Source organism: Pelmatolapia mariae, linkage group LG8 (genome assembly GCF_036321145.2).
Source record: "Pelmatolapia mariae isolate MD_Pm_ZW linkage group LG8, Pm_UMD_F_2, whole genome shotgun sequence".
In the NCBI taxonomy this organism is placed as follows: Eukaryota; Metazoa; Chordata; class Actinopteri; order Cichliformes; family Cichlidae; genus Pelmatolapia; species Pelmatolapia mariae.
In genome coordinates this window covers 18,689,117-18,701,857 of record NC_086234.1, presented here as the reverse complement: position 1 = coordinate 18,701,857, position 12,741 = coordinate 18,689,117, and positions in this window count along the sequence as shown.

Genomic DNA, 12,741 nt, shown 5'->3' with positions numbered 1-12,741 from the left:
TGAGCATTTTTAGCCCTAGAAACACAGGTTACAAAAGCCATAATTTCAGTTTCTGTGTTCTTCCTCAGAAAGAGGCATTTTCTTGACTGTGTAGAACATTTACTTTGCAGCTTTAAAATATGTTGCACCACATGTATGAAAAACACCCGAATATAAAATCTTTTAAATTGTTCGTTGGCAGGTTGCCATATTATTGGGAACTGATGATCTATCTAAGTTCAAAGTAAAAAATGTTAATGTGGTTGATCTGATTCGCTCATCCTTGGACTGCACCAGCTGCGCTGTCTTCACATTTAACCTCAGCTAACATTATGCTAACATATCCACAACATTATACTAAAAAATTCAACAGTCAGGGGTTGATGCTAAGCAGTCCGACAGGGTGTATAGGAATGCAGGCTTTCTGTATGTTTGTACTGCTGCAGCTGGGCTTTGCCACAGGTATGCACGGGACTGTGAGGTGGAATACTCAGAAAGGGTGGAGGTCTGTGCCATCTGCAGCCTGTCTGTACGCTCCACCGTGGGAGAAAAGCTGAAGGACAGACAGCAGCTAGAGCAAAGAAAGACATCAAGATAAATAGACAGTGAGTAAAACCCTTCTGCTAGAACAGGGCTGAAGACGCAGAGGCGAGGAGGCAGCTGTTGGGAATTTAGGCTAGCTTTAAGGGTTGACTGAGATTCAATAGAATTTTAACGACTTTTGGTAATGACTGTAACGTAACACATGCAACATTTCAAACTGAGGAAAAGTCACATATTCACTTAAATTGGGTGGTGAAGAACTTAACCAAACGAAACAAAAAAACATAATGAATCTCTATTAAGAACTGTGAGGGATGGGCAAACAGTTCAACAGTCCCATCTGCTTTTATTCACCTTTTTCCTCAAAGTAGTGGATCGGTATTGCCATATTCACTGTTGCCCAAACCAAAAAAAGGTCGAGCCAAGAAAAAGAATTAAAATAGATAAAAAAGAAAGAAAAACAACCTATGATCCAAAGCTAAATATAACAGCTGAGGAAACAATTCTGTACCAGGATATACCCAATTTCAGCAGAGGCCCCCTCGCAGTGTAGCCCGCTGTGGCCAGCTCGCCGGCATGACCTGACACACAATACCTCTGCCCGTAGAGGCAGCAGTTCCTCTCACTCCCATAGCCGTGTTCAGAAAATTGTAATACATCTACATTGGGAAAACAGATGTAGTTATATTAGAAGAATGTCACTGCTCTCTAACTGCTTAAAATCAGCACATCCTTCAAACATCAGCCTTCCTTCACACCTCACTTGGCACTTGGTCTCCTCAGGGCTTAGACTGGTTTGGCAGTTCCTGGGTCCAAACCAGAGTTGGGCAAAATGCTGTACTGAGGAGAGTTTTCATGTTTGCTCTGGCATTAAATCACACAGAGCACAGCAAGGTTAAAAGCACTGCGCATTGTGTGTCCAGGTCAACATGAAAGCTGGGCAATGGTACATTTTAACAGTAACATTAACAAATAATTAGTGAGGTTACAGCACTAATACTACTGAGAAAAGTAGACAGATTAGCTTGTTTTATATTACTGTTGTAGAGGTTCTGTAACAATGTAACAACTGTGATTGGTCTGCCTGGTGGCAATATAGAGTATAACACTGATTAGCACAACCTCCATTAAATAAAACTGTATTAGTCAAAAACTTGCCAGAGGACTAGCTAGTATGACATCACTCTTAGCTATGACAGTGTACGAGAACTTTTTCTAACACTAAAAATGTAACAAATATCAGAAAATTGTTATCTTATACTGACTTGAGACAGTGGTGCATGCATTCATATCAAGCAGGTTAGACTCTTGCAACACTCTATTATGCAGGATAATCCAAATTAATAGTAGGGAGACTTCTTATTCACAATGCAGCAGCCAGAGTTTGAGACTTACAGTTAATGCGTGTGTTAACTTCTATTTTATTTTTGTAAAGGTTATTTTTGTTGTTTTTGCTTTAAGGCATCATTGGCCAACATAGACTTAAGCACATTGTTTTTATGTGTAATGAAATGTGCTATATACTGTAGATAAAATTGCTGTTGCCACTGACTCCACCTTAGCGCACAGCATAGTAATACTCAGGGTTTCTTCTCCACCATTTGCCCAGCAACAAGCTCATCAGATTCACTCAGAGTGATAGCTGTAGGCGGGCTAAAATCCTGCGGTTGCTGTTGTGTGAAGTATTCTTTGCAGATTGCTTGTTTGAAAAGTAACTTAATAACCGACTGTTTCAAATGAGAAACTAACTTTTGTTACTTTGTTGCTTGCCACCAATTCAAAGCAACAGCATGGCTTCACTGGACTGAAGGCATGACGCGTGAAAGCTAGACTTTAAAGAGCGTCGACAACAGCAATTTACATACATTATCACGTTCTGAAGTCTTTTTTCATTCATATTGATCACTGTATCATCAAAATTTCAACTTCAGCGATTCGTATTCCTGTGCCTGAGCAGTCTTAATCCAAATTAAGGAAACGCGTCCCCCAAAACATCTCTCTTCTCGCTGTCTGGATCTGTCTGTCACAGTGTTCATCACTCACAGTCTTTCACCTCTCAGGTATAAAGGTGACTGCACATATGCGTAACTTTCCATCTTCTGTGGAGGAGGAGTGCATGAGGTGGGGGCATCCATATGGCCCCTTAATTAAAACCAGATGTTGGCTGATTAAAAAAAAGAAAAAAAATGAATAGGAAGAATGAAAGCCTGCATCACACAGAGAAATATATAGACAGTCACCTGAGTGACAGCAGGAGTATACAAAAAATCTTCAGTCACAAGCGCAAAAACACATTTAAACAAAACAGAGAAGATTCAAATATTAAATTGCAGATTGTAGTCAGTAGCAAATAAATGTTTCATTCTAAGGTTGAATGTTTTCAGGGGACTTTTGTCAAATTCAAACCTTACATGACGTTACAGGCAATTTTTCAGATGACACGTGTCACAAGTCTGCTTCAAATTAACCACTCACAAATAACTATTCAGGTCCACAGATTTGTGAGGGAAAGCACTAATGGTTACAAGTCGGCATTAATTCACTCCAAAGCGCTCGAGCTAGTCTAACTCTGCAGCAGTGCTGTGGTAACCACCGCTGAAAAGTCATAACCACAGCGGTTATTGTAGGGCTGGTGTTAGCCGTGTTGTAGCTCAGCACCTTCTAATGACTGGTAGCCTATTGAAGCCCACTTTAGATGTGTAATGTGATACTGCTGTTCACACCACAAACCAAACAGGTCTTGAGGGACTTTTCAAAAGGTGCTTTGTAATTGATTTCCACTGAAAGCCGGCCTTAACTGACTAAGAGGCTGGAAATATAAGGATGAAAAAAGACTTTGGATAAGTGCTGCCAGAGATGTACGTTGAATTTTAAATTATGAAATCAAATTTGGTTTATTTTGTGCTTTTATTTGTTTTGTTTATGAACATTCAGGGTTTTCTAAAGAAGAAGATGCACAAAATCCTTCTTTCTTCTTCCTGTTTTGCCATTTCTATCATTTCTACTATGATCTTCATTGGTTTCTTTTAATAGCAAGACAGAGATTCAGGGGTTTTTACATTCCAGTGAGCTTGCAAAGTGTCCCCACCTGGTTGTTATTATGTATGCTTTTTGTGTGGTACAGCTACACCCTGACCGGGGGGCCTGATAAGTTGGACCCTGAAGATAACTGTCATTTGTAGGCTGTTTTCTTCCTTTAGCAGAGGGGATAACATTAGATTGTGAAGTTAAGTGCCTCTCCATGATGTAGTGTTTTTCATTACATGCGAAGCTGCGTCATCTCTGAGGAAATGGTCTGATTTTACCTTCACATATGAACATCAACTTAGACTTTGCAAAGCGTCTCTATGTAAGAAGATAGTCAAGTAGGGTGAACGTTTGTTCGGGCAACAAAAGAAGCTGCTTTATTTTGCAGAATACATCATTTAATCTATAACAGGTCTCCTTCTGCAGACTTACACGACACTAAGTTGTAACATTCTTGAAAAATAACAAGCAGAGTATCTGTCGCAATGACTTCAGAGGGGTTTTCCCTGCCCCCGCCTCATCTCTGGTTTCAGGGGTACTTCAGACAGGTGCACTGGCCAAAGATCCTCTGTATTGCACCTCACTGACAGTCCACTATCTCAAAATATCGTTCCCCCTGTCATTTGCTGGATGGCCTGTACACCTGCACTTTATCTTTATTCAAATGTGAAGTGGCAAATTTTTTGTCCAGTAACTTCAAACATGCACTAGATATTTTACCTACCAATTAGATTTTAGGATGCATGTTGCAAACCTAAAGTTCCAAAATACACCTCTTAATAAGATTACAGTAAATTAGTTGTTTTCACTGTGAAAATCATAAAGTAAACATGATTGTTAACCAAATTCAGTACAAAAAGTGATGTAAGCATGTTAATGGAACATTATGGTGAAAGTATTTTGGATAATTTATTGCTTTAAACTTCCCAAATGCAAGGCTGAAGTTTCCCATGCTCAAAAGAGGAAAAACACAGCCAGCGGTTATGAGTTTCTGGCCTATGGTGCTTGCGTGGATTGTTTTTCCATTCCCTCGATTTAGCAAGATGAGGCACCTTTTCTTCTTCTAAGTAACGATTTACCAACACGCCACGCCCCTCCGAAAGCCCATAAACATTTTGCCGAGCATGACTCTTTCCTGACAGGAGGAAAAGGAAACGGGAGTGCATAATGCCAGGATGGTTTGTGCCTGTGCCTGAATGCCCGTCCAGCATGTTGTGAGCTTATGAGCAGCTGGCAGTCTCGATGAGTTGGTAATGCTGGCCTGAGGTTGTTGTGCCAAAAAAAACGGCGATGGCTTCCTTATTCTGCGGCCTGGTTCTACCACACTGCTTGTGTTCTCCTGGCTGTAGCTTAGCTTCAACTATTAGCGCTCAAGAAACAGGAGTAGGGGACAGGAAGCGCGGTTTCCTCTGGTTTTACAGCACCATGTCAGACCTTGGACCCTGCATGGCCCTGCTAGCCACTGAACTATTACATATACACTCACTGGAATTCACTTTTATTAAAAACGACTGCAGTGCCAAGCCTTCATTGTATGGCTGTTTGTGTTTTACAACACCTTATGTCACTGTATACTTTTATTTTTGCAGTCCAGAACACTTCATACAGTTTAACAGCCAACTTTTTTTATGATCAGTTGCTTTAACCAGAATGTGAATACAAGAGCGACCACACATCTTAACCCTCTATGCCTTGAAAACCAGATCTAGCCCCAAGCTCCAGCATCGTGCTAGCAAGGTGTTTTATTGGCCCGTGAGTGTGCCTGCCGAATGGCATCTTTCATCAGAGTATGCCCATACTTTACGCCGGTGTGACTTTATTTGGTTTGATACGTGGTGTGCTGCCCATATTTTTACAGGTGCCTGTGTTGTTGAACCGAGAGCCCGATTCCTGCTTTGCCTGGCAAACACAAGCGTCTGGTTGTCCAGAACTTCCTCCTCTAGTGGATGGGGGAGGACGAGTGCACCTCTGCTCTTTCAGATCTGAGAACTTCTTAATAATTAGAGTTTGTGTATCTATAAATGAAAAATATTAAGTATTATTTGGAAGGATAATTTAAGACAGATTGATGCTGATCTCTGCAGTTTGACACTTTTTTTTATTGTTACCAAACCAGTAAGTGGTGCTACTTTATTGGGCAAGTGAGTGATTTACTGGCAGGACTGTTGAAAAGGAATAGCAAAAGCACCACGGATCAATTCATTTTTCTTATTACATCAATGTATTTAAAGGCACATATGCATGGCAGATTTTGATTGGGTACAGGTCAAGAGTTGTCATTAGCTTGGATGGGTCTCTGGGTAGAGTCTTCCAGGTGAACTCTCATTCTGCTAACACAGCAGATGGCATATCCCACCAGAGGCTAGTACTATGAGCCAGGACTTTGTCTTATCCAGTTAGCTTTGGGTTTAACCTTGGGTTATTAGTGCTATGAAGGCAGACCACGTTTTACCAGGTATATTGCCATGGTGACTTATGCCGTAGAGCTCAGAGCTCCAGATTAAGATTCAAAATAAAAATTAAAGCTCTCTTTTAAATATGAATTTGAAAATGCTCCATCAGATTCTCTTTTGTCTTATTAACACTGGTTTCAAATAGACTAAACCTTGTTAATGTAGTAGGTCTAAAATAGTAATCTCGGTGTATTGGTCAGATGCTGCAAGCGCCAACCCTTTAATAAGAGTGACTCAGAAAGACAGCCTGCGTATGGTGAACTTGCTCTATAGTACCAGATGCTTTAATGTTGTAGCATCCGCTTATTGTCACTAGTGATAAGGGGGTGGTGATGGTGGTGGTGATTTTTGTAAAGCATTTCAGTTTTTAGCTCATATTTTTTGATCATTTCTGTGATTTGACCCAAACACAGGACATAGAGGAACATTTAAAAGCAGAAACCCAGAACTGAAGAGGTAGAAGCTTAAGGAACACGGGGCTGACACACACAGAGGACAACAGATGAACTGGCAAAGGGAAAGACAAGACTGTATACAGAGAGGGGGCTGATGGGAACAGGCAAACCAGAAGGCTTTTTCCTAATTTCTCTTATTTGTGCTCTCTAGTCCGTCCTCCTGGCTGTGTATATCATGTTCAAGGATGTCTCAGGTTCAAAAATGTACCTGGACAACAGAGGAGATAGACACAGGTGTACTCTTTAAACAACTAGTCCTCTTTATTCATGCCATTTTGTATAGAGAAATGATCAAATCTTCAGCCCTTGATTGTGTGATTACAAACAGGTATATCTCTACTCCCACTGTGCCATGGTGTGAATTTAATTGAAATTGGCCCTAAAAATAAAACACATCTGAGATCATGTCGTGTCTCCTCCTTGTCTCATGTGGTGCCCTCTTTGTTGGGAGGGACCATGATGTGAGCAGAGGAATCAAGTATTTACAATACACTTGATTCAAGGGGAGAAGGATAAAGTACCACAAAAAAGGGGAGAAAAAGACAGACAGTATAGAAGTACGCAGAGGTAAAAGAAATGACCAAAATAACAGGAAGTGGAAGCCAGGAAGATAATACAAAGATAGTGAAACACTGAGATCCAAAAAAATACAAATACATTGAAAATAGACTCAGTATAGCACCAAATCACAATAACAGCTGACTCGGGATGTTCTATATTGTAAGGTAAAGAGCCTGCAATAATAGAAAGAAAATCCCAACAGTTGGGGCACCCTGTACGAGCAGGTACTTGGTGACAGTGGAAAGGAAAAACTCCCTTTAAACAGGAAGAAACCTTAGGTAGAACCAGGCTCAGGGAGGAGCAGCCATCTACCACGACAGGTTGGGGGTGAGGGGAGGGAGAAAGGACAAGGGAGGGAGACACTGTGGAAGAGACATGAAGACAAAAGCGTGATCGGGTCATTGTTTTTTTTTCCAGCCTTTTGCTGTATTTAGTCTCTAAACACATAGCAGGGTTTATACAGAATAAGGGACAGAGAGTTGAACCATGAACACAAAATGACCCACCTAAAAGGAGTGTTAGATGGGCTGCCTTCAACATGGCTTGCTGAGATAAATTTTCAGGTTAAAGGCAGTAGGTCTGAGGTGAAAGGAGGCACAAAGAAAGGAGGAAAAGCCATGTGTCTGCCTTAGTTTACCTTTCTTTTCTTTGGGGTTGCATCAGGAAAGGCATCCGGCATAGAAAGTCTGAGAAATCAAACTTGCGAAGCTACCCGCTGTGGTGGCCCCTTGTGAATAAGGGAGCAGCTGAAAGCAGCTTTTTTTCTTAAAGGATAGTTTATGTGGGTTTACCTTGAAGCTCCTCAATTTTTTTCTTTTCTTTTTTTCTGTGCAACTTGAAACTCTAACCATAATATTATTTCCCAGTAAGTCAACGATACAGACACCTGCAACAAATGGAAAATAAAATAATCACACCTGATGGTGGGCACATTAACAGCCTTGCGCTGCCTGATAACTGTCATGGTGCTCAAACACTACCGCACACAGTTAGCAGGCATGACTGCAAAAGAATTAAAGTAAAACCATATGCACAGATACACAGGCCATAAAGCATACAGTAAAAATATGAGAAAAAAGGATCCCTGGCCCACTGGACAGTATAACAGTGCAACAGCTTTTGCCAAATAACCCCACAGAGTTACACACCTGCATATTAACTGTAGCAGAAAGAGAAGAATTAACTGCAACAGGCAACGCTGCACTTAAATTATTTAGCTGATTCCTGTTTAGTCAGCTTTTCAGACAACAACATATGAACAGGTTTGAAGAGTTATATATCAATCTCTGACATGCAGACCAACCAGGGCAACCTTCCTCCCTGAAATATTTGACTGCAGCTTACATAATGTCCAGTGAACTAGAGAAAAGTGATGCTACCAGGCTAATCTGTGGCTGAATGAACATCCACTTCATCTACTTACCCTCTAAAAGAGGAAATAGTGCAGGTCAGGACCCTGCTTAAAAGCTGAAAGTACTTTGCACGAGGAGTGAGAAAGATTCAGACAGTTTCCTTAAATATTCCTGTAACTAAGTTGTACTTTATTTTTTATTGGCAGAATATTAATTAATTGATTTCATGTGGACTGAGAAATTTCTGAAAATGAAAATCACCAAAAATCCTGTTCTAAGAAGTACACATGCATGTGGATATTCACTAACACTGGCATTCCTTCTAATGGCCAGTAGGGGGCGACTTGTTATTAATGTACTTGTTTGAATTGTATTAGAAGTGTGTGGATTATTAGGAGTGTGGCCTTTCTGAATGAGGGCTGCCATCATCATCTAATTCTGACCAGTCAGCTGGACCTAGTACAACATTTGTGGTAGCAGTTATCCCATGTGTGACACACTCATTGAGTCCATGGATTCCCCTTGCTAACCAAGCAATAGCTAATAAATTAGCGCCTTATTACAAAATGGATTAAATTCATTTTTCAACTCAAAATTATGACAAAAAATGACAAAATTGACAAAGTGATTAAAAGTATGCTCGAAATTTGTGCAAATTTATAAAAAATAAAAATAAAAAATTCAAAATATGACATGTAAATAAATATTCACAGCCTTTGCTTAATATTGAAGCACCTCAGCAGCAATTGCAGCCTCAAGTCTTTTTGAGTATGATGCTACAAGCTTGGCACATCAATTTCTCCTTCTTCTTTACAGAACCTCTCATCAGGTTGGATGGGGAGGGTCGGTGCGTAGCCATTTTCACAGCTGTTCAATTGGGTTAAACTCTGGGCTCTGGCTGGGCCACTCAAGGACATTTACAGAGTGGTCCTGAAGTCACTCCTTTGTTATTTTGGCTGCATGCTCAGGGTTGTTGTTGTTGTCTTGGATATATCTGCCCCTCAAACCCACAACATGATGCAGCTGCCACCATGCTTATGACTTGAGGCTGTAATTGCTGCCAAAGATGCTTTAACAAAGTATTGAGCAAAAGCTAAGCAGGCTATGCTAGAATTTCAAGCTTTGCTGTTGTTGTTGTTGTTGTTGTTGTTGTATGACAAAATGTGGAACAAGTGAAGCACTGTGAATACTTTCTGGATGTGCTTTACAGTCTCTGGAAGTGCATGTGGAATTTATATTTAGGGCAGTTTTAAGCAAATGATTCTATATATAAAATCATCATTTGAATGAAGGGGTTAAGCTATACAAGGCATGGCATGCCTTCATGTTCTTCTCACAAATCCCTGCTTGTCCAACTGTTACAACACAAATCCCACGTGGAAAAACTTCAAAACTTGTCTTTTACATTTTTGATCATGTTGGGTTGCAGACTGTAGAGAATGACAGCAAGGGTCCCAGTGATGTCCCATCTGGGACATCTCACAACTATTTAATCAACACTGGTTGACAATCAATCTTATTCCCACTTTTTTCACATAGTATGCCTTCCCTGATCACTTTCTTTACTTAACTTTTTTCCTCCTAACCCTGCTTACCCCCCTCTTGTTTTCACCCATCCCCCCCTTGCACTGCTCTCTGCCTGTCCTCACAGATAAGTAGGAATCCCTCACCTTTCGCATAACGTCACATGGTAGCAATCAGAGTGGGCTTTGGCAGACAAATTAGGGCAGTTAATGTCGACCGGAGATCTGTGCAGAGGCGGGGAAGCTGGTGCTAAATGCCAACAGATGGGGCCTGAAGTGGATCGGCCCAGCCTGACACAGTATGTTACAGTATAGCCTGAGGTGTAGAGCTTAAAAGGGCTTGAGCCTGGAGGAAAGAGGAGCGTTCTTCCTAAATTTATAAGTGAGTAATGGAAGACTTGGAAGCGAGGAATGAAGAGAGAAAGATTGGCAACTTTGGAAAAACTATTGAACCTGGGACCTACCTCTGATCCATGGTGGTGTCTCAAATCCGATTTTTTGTTTTGTTTTGTTTCTTTGTGATTATTGTCATGATCATTCCTCCACCACCACCCAGGAGCTGTTTATACTGTATGTACTCCAAAAAAATGAGTCATATTCATCTAAAATGCAACTTCTCCTCCAGTTCACCCCTGAATTTTTGCATATTTCATCAAATCTTTGGCCGTGACGTTTGCATGCATCACAAAGCCAATAAGGCATAAGGATACTCCTCAAATGGCACATTTTCTGTCATCACTTCTAAAATATGAATGGACAACACTCTCTGAATTCGATTTATCCCGAATAGATTATCCCTCTAAAAAGTGGGTGCCGCTACACACATATTTTTTTCCTCATATTCTCACATATTTGGGAGTTAAGTGTTTGTCCACTTTGGAAACCCCCGATTTAGCCCACAGGGCAAGTAATAATTGAGATTCTAGCATGGCCAGCTCATATTAAGGCCAAGACTTATCGTTACAGTCACCATAACTTCAGAAACACTAATAAAAAAGCTATATTTTCTCTTTGGTATTTCCTCAGATTCCCAGGCGCGCCCTAATTTTTGTATTCAGCCCTTTTCCCAAACCTAAATGTTCACCCAAGGCCTGATCCCGATGCTGAAGTATCCCATTGCAATCAGACACGGCATTCTTAGCCAAGCACAATATTGAGTGTCTGGTTATTGTTGTTTTTCTTTTTTAAATACATGAATAATTTGGCACAGGCATGAAAGTTTAATAATTACTGAAGTGCTGAAGCCAGGACTGTAATTGCTTAAGCAATGGCTTTAAAATGCTCAGTAATAAGTGAAACAGCTCATAAAGGGCTTATGCAAAATTTACCAGTGTAATTTCTATTTGTCCATCTGCACACAATCCGCTTTTTGTGATCACCTTAATACAGACACACACACACATTGACTCACACACACATTCCTCTTATGTTACAGGCTTTGAAGAGGCAGACTCATCCCCATTTTCAACAGTACCCAATCAAACACAAAGCTGAGGGGCGGATTAGGAACAGGCTTGTGGTCCACAATGCTCCTATCAGGGACCACACTGGTTTTAAATTACCCCCCTATTCCTCACTCATTTTCAATCACTCACTAGCCCAATAAAGCTTGTTTCTGCAATAAAATGGGAAAAAAGAGAGCACTGAATTCCAGTTTTGTGCGGCGGCAGTCCCCTACAATTCCCGACGCTGTCTGTTTGTGTCTGGAAAATCGCTGGCCAGCAAAAGAGATGTGATTAGCCCATTTGCAGCCTAGAAAGGTTGAACGTTTTGAAAGCGAGAAGACGATGTTTCACTTGGAAAGATGAAGGCAAAATGGAAAAACGGAAAGTTGGAAATACGAAGAGACCGAAGGATGACAGATGTGCGAGCAGAGGTGTGGTCATTGTCACGCATGTTGTCAGATCCAGAGAGAGCGGCGTCTCTTCAGACGACAGCTGGTTTCACTCAGAAAAGGAAAAAAAAAGACACACAGCAGAGAGGAGAGAGAAAGAGATCAGACCTTCACCACTGAATATTTATGATCTCAGTCCACACAGATTTCTCGCCACATTTTTGTTGCGGTTTTCGGGGGGTTAGTACTTGCTGACCCACACACACACACACACACACACACACACACACACACACACGAGTGTTCACAGATATATAGATGATGGAAAAGAGACAGGGGCTGGGGGAGGGCGGTGTGAAAAAGAGAAATAAGTCCCGTTAGACCATTAGGATGGTAAATTGTGGTGAAAATAAAAGAAGAACACGAGGGGAAAAGAAAAGTCTTAGGAAAGAGACCTGCAGACACATACAGAGACCCCATGCTGGAAAATGCCGTTGTTGAGCTTTGAAGCACAGTGGTAATGAGGCTCCATTTAAATCCAATGAAGCCGCTTTGGCAGCTTATGAAAGCACAATTGGTAAGCCCCCTTCGTCTGCTGATGGGTGTGTGTGTGTGTTCCTGTGGTTGTGTGTGTGTCAGTAGAATAGGGAGGGGACAAACTGGACAATATTTGGCTTTACTTTAGTTTCTCTTTTCATCTAAGCAGCACATTATTCACAAAACTCCCGTAAGTCAGTTTATTCTATAAACACTAGCAAACAAAGCTTAAATGTGACAATGATTTACACTGGCTATAATTGATGTAACTTTCATTATAGCAGTAATTCGCAATGAACCCTATGAGGGAGCCCCTTAGCTCTTTAGATCAAGGTTTTCCATTACGGATGCATTCATCAAGGTGAAGGAAACAAAATTAGCTGACAGAGATGAACGCAGCGTGAGATCAGTGCAGGTGATGAGGGAAAGTAATGTAGATGTTTTTGATAAACCTTTATAGAGACAAACAGTAGGTGG